We start from the raw sequence: 10,966 nt of genomic DNA on the forward strand, positions 1-10,966 counted from the left end.
CCCGGAAGTGATGCCACCACCATTGGCATACGACCCCTGGCAAGATACCTGGCCTGAGGAATATTCTTTTGGCTTTGAGGGGGAGCCAAGTCAGCCACGAAGGGTCCATGTCTTTACCACCCCCCCAACACAATATCAGGGCAGTCATGGCTTTTACACACAGGGGATGTCGCAAGAAATGCAAACTGGACAGGCTGAGTGGTCACACACTAGTCGTCAATGGGACTACCAATCCACCCTGAGAGCTCCACCATCCTCTTCTCTTGGGAGAGCTCCACCATCCTCTTCCCTTGGGAGAGCTCCACCATCCTCTTCCCTTGGGAGAGCTCCACCATCTTCTTCCCTTGGGAGAGCTCCACCATCTTCTTCCCTTGGGAGAGCTCCACCATCCTCTTCCCTTGTGGAGCTCCACCATCTGCAGATGAGCATATAGCTGAAGTTGTCCCTGAAGCACCAGCAGCTGAAGTTGTCCATGAAGCAGATGCAGCTGAAGTTGTCCATGATGCACCAGCAGCTGAAGTTGTCCATGATGCAAAAGCAGCTGAATTTGTCCATGATGCACCAGCAGCTGAAGTTGTCCATGATGGACCAGCAGCTGAAGTTGTCCATGATGCACCAGCAGCTGAAGTTGTCCATGATGCACCAGCAGCTAGAGCTGAAACTGCACCTAGAATCACTGCTGCTCAAGAGCCTGTAGATACACTGTATTGTCCCCTGGGCGAGGAATATATTTCACTCCAGAGGAGGCTCATAACAAGCTGCGAGAGCAGACAAAGAGGCCAACACAGGTTTCACAGGAGCCAACAGAGGTTACTCCAGCGTACCATAGAGCTGCAGAGGGACATGGCAGCATCATTAAATGGAATTGTAGAAAACCAGTCGCAGATGATGAGAATTATTTCTGATATGCAGATGCAGATTGACAACAGATGGCGGGAACAAAACCAACTCTTGGGTGTGTTGGTTGAGCACTTCACACACCAGCAGGACACTGCCTCCAGCCTATCATCTGTGGCCAGCACTCCAGCAGAATCATCTGAATCTTCCCAAACCAGGAGAACCAGGAAATCCACTCCAGTCACCTCAGCCCCCTCATCCAAGAAGCCTAAAAAAAAAATATTCTTATAGTTCACCATAAATCTTGTCCTCTGTTATTTACCATATAATTGTCATCCACATCCATGTGAGGGGTGTTTTAGTACACTAATATTGTTTAAACATATAATAAGGCCTGTGTGGAAATAGCCCAATAAAGGTAATATCATCATGTTTATGACATATTCATGTTCTATAAACCACATCACATAGTTGTGTATGAAGGGTACATATAGTAATATTCAAATATAAGATGTAAATCAAGGTTTCTCACATCCAATAGAAATTGACACATGTGCAGGGATAGGCACGAGCCAAGGCTGTGGCGGACATTTTCTAAGGTAAAGACCTTTAGTGAAGGACACCTTGCCTATCCCTGCACATGGGTATATATATCTAAATAATAATGTTTTTACAGAAGGTGTGAACATAAAGGTATAAACATCCATTTTCATTCTTCTTAATGATAGTCAATAAATCATAGTGACCTAAACATAAATTAAACAAATGAGATATTTTCAGTAATTAGGGTGGTTAAGGAAAGGGGGGTGGGATGTAGTAGTTTCACTTACATGCAGTGGAAATCCGCAGTATGTAATTCGATGACCAGCTGCAGCAGGGGCAGCACCATGACCAGGGACCTCAGCAGCAACTATAGAATCAGCATGTATAGACGGAACAACAGGGGCTTGTAGGGCTTCCAGCACCCCTTGTGCCCCATGATGCACCCCTCGTGCCCCATGATGCACCCCTTGTGCCCCATGATGCACCCGTGTGCCCCATGATGCTGCCTCTCTATGGAAAGCAGGAAAACATGGTGGCTAATGAGGATGTGCATTGGTGGGTTTTCTAGGCTTTCTGTTGAGAGTTTGTGCTGTTTGTGATTGGTTTGACACACTTGCAGGGGCAGGAATAATAAATGATTGGAAGAGGTTTAACTGTTTGAGATCCAAGCTGCTGATATGTATATTGTTGAGCATGCATTTGTTAGACCTTCAGAGAGTTACGTTGGTTTATAAGTCAGTGCAAGGGTTGCTGCGTCTGCAATTTGTGACGAGATGAGAATGGAGTAGATTTTCTGAATTCTGCGCGCGTAAGTCCTTACGCTGTATATTGGATACCAAATTGCGCTTGTTTTCTATGTCAGTCTATGGGTCAAAAAAATACAGACGAAGGCTGAAATATACGCACGTAACTTGTATGCTACGCCGTATATGTGTGGCACTATCTAGAACCCCAAATAGAATAAATTAGGCAGGTGTATGTTGACATATAGATGTATACCCTTATGTTCAGCTAGCACAGTAATAGCATTATGTGAAGACAACCAAAACAACTGATACACATCAAACAACAGTAAACAGCATGCATATGCGTCATAAGTTTTGATAGATTTGGAGAGAAAAGATTTGTAATAGGTAATACCAGGTGCTCTGGGAAAACGTTTACCCCTACCGTGGAGTAAGTGCACAATCAACAAAATATTTAAAGGGCCCCTTTCATTATGTGAGTGGGTATCAGCGGTTATTATATAAAAGGGGAATGTATGCATAGCGTGGTACTATCATGAGGGCATTAACTATTACATGGCCCTTGAGGTAGGAACAATGCTAAGTATAATATGAAAACAAGCGTTTTTATGAAAGCGGGTAGAACTATACACCAAGGAACACATCTAGCCTCAACAAAAGTCTAGGTCTGCCTTTATATTAGAAGAGCAATATTAGTATTGTGACTAGAGCGAAAAGGCTACATTTGATCTTATGTCGGATCTTACAACAAAGTTCACAGGGACTCAGCTTATCCCAACTCTGCTCCGCTCCGGTGTGAGATGACTGCACAGGACATTGTCCCCGGCAAAGGACCTCCGTGCAGGTATGGAGGGTCGGGAGGTGCACATAGTCTCAGAAGTTAGAGTTGTATGGAGCCAAAAAGAGTTAGGTCCCAACATGGAGTCAATTGAAGTTTGCATATAAAGACACCATGTGAACTTGTACTATCCGTATAGCCATCTGATCGAGGTTTGCGCTCCCCAGACCCGGCTATAGTCTGAGCTTCCACATGGAGCGCAACTTACCCGATGCCTTGTCGCCAGTCTCTGAAGGCTCTCACAGGAACGGTGCGTCTGACAGCCAAACAGTACCTCTCTGTGCTCGGCAAACAGCGGCTCTCCTGAGGTCCCGAGACAGGAAAGGAAAGTTTCTCCAAACGAGGTACATCATTCCTACCTCTAGACAGTATTGTGATTAGGCCCTTTCCCAATCCTGTGGTCATATCAGGCTGTAGGTGCTTAGCGAGCCATTTTACATCCATCACCGGAGCATCTGCTAGTGTTTGGCTCATCTCATCTAACAAGTCAGCCCTCCTCATATTAACAGGCCACCTCGTTATTTCGACCCTTGAAGGAGTGACAGAGCATTCTGCTCGTTCCTGTAGTGCTGCGATCTGCTTAAACTTCCTCGGGTTCCCGAGTGCTGTGTGTACTTCTTTCTTCAGAGCCCTTTCTAGCTCGTACACTGCTGTGCTCTCTACAATGTCCAGGGTTACCGCTCCGCTGTCCGTAGGGTCTGAGACCGGTCTCTGGCGTGTAGGGATGTCCTTCCAGGCCCCATGTATAATCCTAGAAAGGCTCAAAAAGTGTTCTTGCAATATGCGTTGCATGTCCTGTGTAGTAATGATATTTTTAGGAGCACACATATTGCTTTGTAATTGCATGAACAATTTGCAAAAGTAGCAGTAATTAGTACTGCGCGTAACCCCAGTCACCTAGGGGGGGGGAATATGCGAAAGCCCCAGCTCCACGTACTGCTTGACACCAAAGAAATGCAGCAGCCGCGTGGCCTAACTGCAGAGCATAGGCAGAGATGTGAACCCAAAGAGTTTCCCCCAGGGTTATCAATTTATCGATTCCTATAGTAGTCTGCTGGTCTCTGGTCACCAAATAATGTACTCTCTGTATGGAAAACAATAAAATATCATATAAAACTCTGTGATAAAGCTCCCACAAGACACGTCCTGCCGCTACAGCTGTAGGCTCCGCCCCCCATTAACATTATTTTTACAGTGCAGTGAGCTGCTAGTCTACATTAAAGGGACTCTTTACATTATGTTGGTTTTAGAGAGGAGAATACCTTTAAAGGGAAACTAAACCTATTTTTTTATTTCATGATTCAGATAGAGCATGCAATTTTAAGCACATTTCTAATTTACTACTACTATCTATTTTTCTTCGTTCTCTTGCTATCTTTATTTAAAAAGCAGGAATTTAAAGCTTAGGGGCCAGCCCATTTTAGGTTCAGCACCCTGGATAGCAGCTACTAATTGGTGGTTACATGTAGCAAACCAATAAGCAAGCATAACCCAGGTTCTCAACCAAAAATGAGCCGACTCTCAAGCTTTACATTCCTGCTTTTTTAATTAAGATAGCAAGAGAACAAAGAAAAAATGATAATAGAAGTAAATTAGAAAGTTGCTTAAAATTGCAACCGAATCATTAAAGAAAAAAAATGGTTTAGTCTCTTAAATCTTTAAGGAAATTGGTTGAAACAAAGCCTGACACATGGGATTTATTTTTGGATCCTGTAATATTTGGAATCAACACCAAAAAACAGATGACAACGAAATATACCCAAAACTTTCTTATGTATGGAAGAGAGGTTCATTATCCATCTGAGGTTCCAGAATATTTTGAGGTTAGTTTTTAATACTACATGATAAATTTTATATAATAAAATGTCTTTGAACTGTAATAACTAATTGCAAAATGTACTATTTTTTTCTTTCCAATGGCATGGAGAGTCCACAAATCCATTCTAATTACTAGTGGGAATTCAACTCCTGGCCACTATGAGGAGTCAAAGAACACTCCAGCAAAGCTGTAAGTATCCTCCCACTTCCCATAAACCCCCAGTCATTCTTTGCCTTGTACATCAGGAGGATGTGCGAAGATGGTGTCTGAAGATATTTAATCCTTTTATGGGTAGTTTCCCTGCAAGCAAGGATTGGGTCTATGCTGTGTCCATGTAATCCTTTTTAGTAAGAGTTGTGGTGGCTTTTAACAGTTGGAAGACGGCTAGGTAGTCCTTGCTTCCCTTCCAACATTTATGCTACCCCTATATAGAAAACCAGGGTCGGTTACTCTGCTTTTCTTTTTCTACAGGTCCCTGTCATAGATTGGCTGAATCTTTCATACCTGTGATGCTGTACCTGCCCTGCAGCTGATCCACAGTGTTTTTGCCTTCTAGGTTAGGATACAGCACTTAAGGCGTTAAATTATTCATGTGGAGACCAGGGACTCGGTTTATTATATCTCTTCATATTTGGGATATGTAAGGAAGGGCAATAGTTGCTGGGCACTGATCTGTTTATAATGGGGTTCATTTTAAGAAGGAATTTCCTTTTTATTAGAGGCAGTCCTGAGAGGCTCTTGAGGGGTTAAGTGTCAGTGTAAACATATGTTTGGTGTGACCAGTTAATGAACAGTATTTTAATGAGACTGGTTTGAAAGAGTGATTATCACTCCGGTCTCAGGAGTTTCTATGTATATTTTAGATTGGTATGGTATCTCCTTAGGGCTCGCTTCCATTGAGTCGTAATGCGGTTTGCGTGCACTCGCAAACCGATAAATATGCTGTCGGAAGCAATATCGTTTATCGACTGTTTCCAATGGCGCGTTATACCTCAATATTGGCAGCCGGACATCGGCCTGAAAAGATCTTCGCGTCCCATAGAAAGTAATAGAAGCCGTTAATCGATAAATTATACCAGGTTTCCAATGAAAGCGCTAACCTTTAATACACTGTGGGAGGCTGTCGATACATTGAGAAATATTACACCCAGCTCAACTAGGTGTAAAAGAGGAAAATTGTGCTTTTTGAGACCTATTTTCTATTGAAATTATAAAACTTCCAAATAATGCAAGTGTTTTAATGTAGAAATAAATTGTTATAAGTAATATTTATTGTCTCATGTATAGAAATAGTTGCACTTATATTCTAATAGAAATATCAGTATATATTTAAATATAATAATATATGCAAGAACATATCTACAGAATGCAAACTAGACCTATGCCTAGGGCAGCAATAAATATTACTTATATTTATGAAGTGGTAAATATAATTATATTAGAAAATAGTATTTGATTATTAAAAATATGGATAAGTGTATCTTTATTTTTCTTGAGAGGTGATCACCGGTAAGGAGCACGGACGTTAAACGTAAATTCTATAGTGTAAGGTCGGGTTACCTTAGCAACTAATTGATTTTCAAGAAATCCAACATCAGATGGAAGCGTTAACACAACGTTAACTTACAGCTACACGAAAAGAGCGACTGCACGCTATCTGCAAAATATTTCAATGGAAACCTGGTACTAAAATGGAGCCGTAAATTACTTTTAGCTGTTGGCCGCTTCGGTAGCTTACGGCTCCATTTTTAACGACTCAATGGAAGCGAACCCTTAGTTGGCTGGGAGAATCTGCAGTGCCGTTTATTCTCGCGCTTTTCTCTCTTGTGTCCCAGCATTTTAGATGCTGTCACATGACCGCACGGCCGTTTTCTCACTACGCGCTGAAGCAGATTTTAAGTTCCGCAGCTCCCGGTCAGCTATCAGCTTGTGCAGAGTCTTCGGCAACTGACGCTTCTCTAGGAATGATTAGCGTTGCTGGTTACATACTGTGGAGAGTTTTGCTTCTTTCTGGAAGAGGGGTGATTTCAAATAGATCGCCCATTTAACAGAATTAGATATTCAGTGGTACCGGAGTGGTGAGTCACCTCAGCAGACCTGGGGTTATAGCGGTGCCTATTTCTTTCATGTAATTAGCAAGAGTCCATGAGCTAGTGACGTATGGGATATACATTCCTACCAGGAGGGGCAAAGTTTCCCAAACCTCAAAATGCCTATAAATACACCCCTTACCACACCCACAATTCAGTTTTACAAACTTTGCCTCCGATGGAGGTGGTGAAGTAAGTTTGTGCTAGATTCTACGTTGATATGCGCTCCGCAGCAAGTTGGAGCCCGGTTTTCCTCTCAGCGTGCAGTGAATGTCAGAGGGATGTGAGGAGAGTATTGCCTATTTGAATGCAGTGATCTCCTTCTATGGGGTCTATTTCATAGGTTCTCTGTTATCGGTCGTAGAGATTCATCTCTTACCTCCCTTTTCAGATCGACGATATACTCTTATATATACCATTACCTCTGCTGATTCTCGTTTCAGTACTGGTTTGGCTTTCTACAAACATGTAGATGAGTGTCCTGGGGTAAGTAAATCTTATTTTCTGTGACACTCTAAGCTATGGTTGGGCACTTTGTTTATAAAGTTCTAAATATATGTATTCAAACATTTATTTGCCTTGACTCAGAATGTTCAACATTCCTTATTTTTCAGACAGTCAGTTTCATATTTGGGATAAATGCATTTGTTTCAATCATTTTTTTCTTACCTTAAAAAATTTGACTTTTTCCCTGTGGGCTGTTAGGCTCGCGGGGGCAGAAAATGCTTCATTTTATTGCGTCATTCTTGGCGTGGACTTTTTTGGCGCAAATTTTTTTTTCTGTTTCTGGCGTCATACGTGTCGCCGGAAGTTGCGTCATTTTTTGACGTTTTTTTGCGTCAAAAATGTCGGCGTTCCGGATGTGGCGTCATTTTTGGCGCCAAAAGCATTTAGGCGCCAAATAATGTGGGCGTCTTTTTTGGCGCTAAAAAATATGGGCGTCATTTTTGTCTCCACATTATTTAAGTCTCATTATTTATTGCTTCTGGTTGCTAGAAGCTTGTTCACTGGCATTTTTTTCCCATTCCTGAAACTGTCATTTAAGGAATTTGATCAATTTTGCTTTATATGTTGTTTTTTTCTTTTACATATTGCAAGATGTTCCACGTTGCAACTGAGTCAGAAGATACTTCAGGAAAATCACTGCCCAGTGCTGGAGCTACCAAGCTAAGTGTATCTGCTATAAACTTTTGGTATCTGTTTCTCCAGCTGTTGTTTGTATTGCATGTCATGTCAAACTTATTAATGCAGATAAAATTTCCTTTAGTACTGTTACATTACCTGTTGCTGTTCCGTCAACATCTAATTTTCAGAGTGTTCCTGATAACATAAGAGATTTTATTTTTTAAATCCATTAAGAAGGCTATGTCTGTTATTTCTCCTTCTAGTATACATAAAAGTCTTTTAAAACTTCTCTTTTTTCAGATGAATTTTTAAATGAACATCATCATTCTGATACTGATAATGGTTCTTCTGGTTCAGTGGTTTCTGTCTCAGAGGTTGATGCTGATAAATCTTTGTATTTGTTCAAGATGGAATTTATTCGTTCTTTACTTAAAGAAGTATTATTTGCATTAGAAATAGAGGATTCTGGTCCTCTTGATACTAAATGTAAACGTTTAAATAAGGTTTTTAGATCTCCTGTAGTTATTCCAGAAGTGTTTAATCTCCCTGATGCTATTTCTGAAGTAATTTCCAGGGAATGGAATAATTTGGGTAATTTATTTACTCCTTCTAGACGTTTAAGCAATTATATCCTGTGCCATCTGACAGATTAGAGTTTTTTGGGACAAAAATCCCTAAGGTTATGGGGCTGTCTCTACTCCTGCTAATGTACTACTATTCCTACGGCAGATAGTACTTCATTTAAGGATCCTTTAGATAGGAAAATTGAATCCTTTCTAAGAAAAGCTTACTTATGTTCAGGTAATCTTCTTAGACCTGCTATATTTTTAGCGGATGTTGCTGCGGCTTCAACTTTTTGGTTAGAAGCTTTAGCGCAACAAGTAACAGATCATAATTTTATAGCATTATTATTATTCTATAACATGCTAATAATTTTATTGGTGATACCATCTTTTGATATCATTAGAGTTGATGTCAGGTATATGTCTCTAGCTATTTTAGCTAGAAAAGCTTTATGGATTAAACTTGGAATGCTGATATGTCTTCTAAGTCAATTTTGCTTTCCCTTTCTTTCCAGGGTAAATAATCATTTTCGTTCCTTTCCTCACAACAAGGAACAAAAGCCTGATCCTTCATCCTCAGGAGCGGTATCAGTTTGGAAACTATTTCCAGTTTGGAATATATCCAAGCCTTATAGAAACCTATAGCCAGCTCCTAAGTACCTATGAAGGTGCGGCCCTTATTCCAGCTCAGCTGGTATGGGGCAGATTACGTTTTCTTCAAAGAAATTTGGATCAATTCCGTTCTCAATCTCTGGTTTCAGAACATTGTTTCAGAAAGGTACAGAAAGGTACAGAATTGGCTTCAAGTTAAGGCCTCCTGCTAAGAGATTTTTTTCTTTCCCGTGTCCCAGTTAACACAGCAAGGCTCAGCATTTCTGAAATGTGTTTCAGATCTAGAGTTGGCTGGAGTAATTATGCCAGTTCCAGTTCTGGAACAGGGGCTGGGGTTTTATTTTATCTCTTCATTGTACCAAAGAAGGTCAATTCCTTCAGACCAGTTCCGGATCTATCATTATTGAATCGTTATGTTAGGATACCAACATTCAAGATGGTTACTGTAGGACTATCCTGCCTTTTGTTTAGCAAGGGCATTATATGTCTACAATAGATTTACAGGATGTGTATCTGCATATTCCGATTCATCCAGATCACTTTTAGTGTCTGAGATTCTCTTTTTAAACAAGCATTACCAGTTTTGTGGCTCTACCGTTTGGCCTAGCCTCAGTTCCAAGAATTTTTTTCAAAGGTTCTCGGTGCCCTTCTTTCTGTAATCAGAGAACAGGGTTTTGGTATTTCCTTATTTGGACGATATCTTGGTACTTGCTCAGTCTTCTCATTTTCGAAGAATCTCATACGAATCGACTTGTGTTGTTTCTTCAAGTTCATGGTTGGAGGATCAATTTACCAATCAGTTCATTGATTCCTCAGACAAGGGTAACCTTTTTAGGTTTCTAGATAGATTCAGTGTCTATGACTCTGTCCTTGTCAGACAAGAGAAGTTTAACATTAATATCAGCTTGTCAAAACCTTCAGTCACAATCATTCCCTTTGGTAGCCTTATGCATGGAAATGTTAGGTCTTAGGACTGCCGCATCAGATGCGATCTCCTTTGCTCGTTTTCACATGCGACCTCTTCAGCTCTGTATGCTGAACCAATGGTGCAGGGATTACTCAAAGATATCTCAATTAATATCTTTAAACCGATTTTACGACACTCTCTGACATGGTGGACAGATCACCATCGTTTAGTTCAGGGGGCTTCTTTGTTCTTCCGACCTGGACTATAATCTCAACAGATGCAAGTCTTACAGGTTGGGGAGCTGTGTGGGGGTATCTGACGGCACAAGGGGTTTGGGAATCTCAGGAGGTGAGATTTCCGATCAATATTTTGTAACTCCGTGCAATTTTCAGAGCTCTTCAGTCTTGGCCTCTTCTGAAGAGAGAGTTGTTCATTTGTTTTCAGATAGACAATGTCACAACTGTGGCATACATCAATCATCAAGGAGGGACTCACAGTCCTCTGGCTATGAAAGAAGTATCTCGAATTTTGGTTTGGGCGGAATCCAGCTCCTGTCTAATCTCTGCGGTTCATATCCCAGGTATGGACAATTGGAAAGCGGATTATCTCAGTCGCCAAACGTTGCACTTGGGCGAATGGTCTCTTCACCCAGAGGTATTTCCTCAGATTGTTCAAATGTGGGAACTCCCAGAAATAGATCTGATGGCTTCTCATCTAAACAAGAAACTTCCCTGGTATCTGTCCGGATCTCGGGATCCTCGGGCGGAGGCAGTGGATGCATTTTTCACTTCCTTGGAAGTATCATCCTGCCTATATCTTTCCGCCTCTAGTTTTTCTTCCAAGAGTAATCTCCAAGATTCTGAAGGAATGCTCGTTTGTTCTGCTG

Source organism: Bombina bombina, chromosome 2, assembly GCF_027579735.1.
Source record: "Bombina bombina isolate aBomBom1 chromosome 2, aBomBom1.pri, whole genome shotgun sequence".
NCBI classification, from domain to species: Eukaryota; Metazoa; Chordata; class Amphibia; order Anura; family Bombinatoridae; genus Bombina; species Bombina bombina.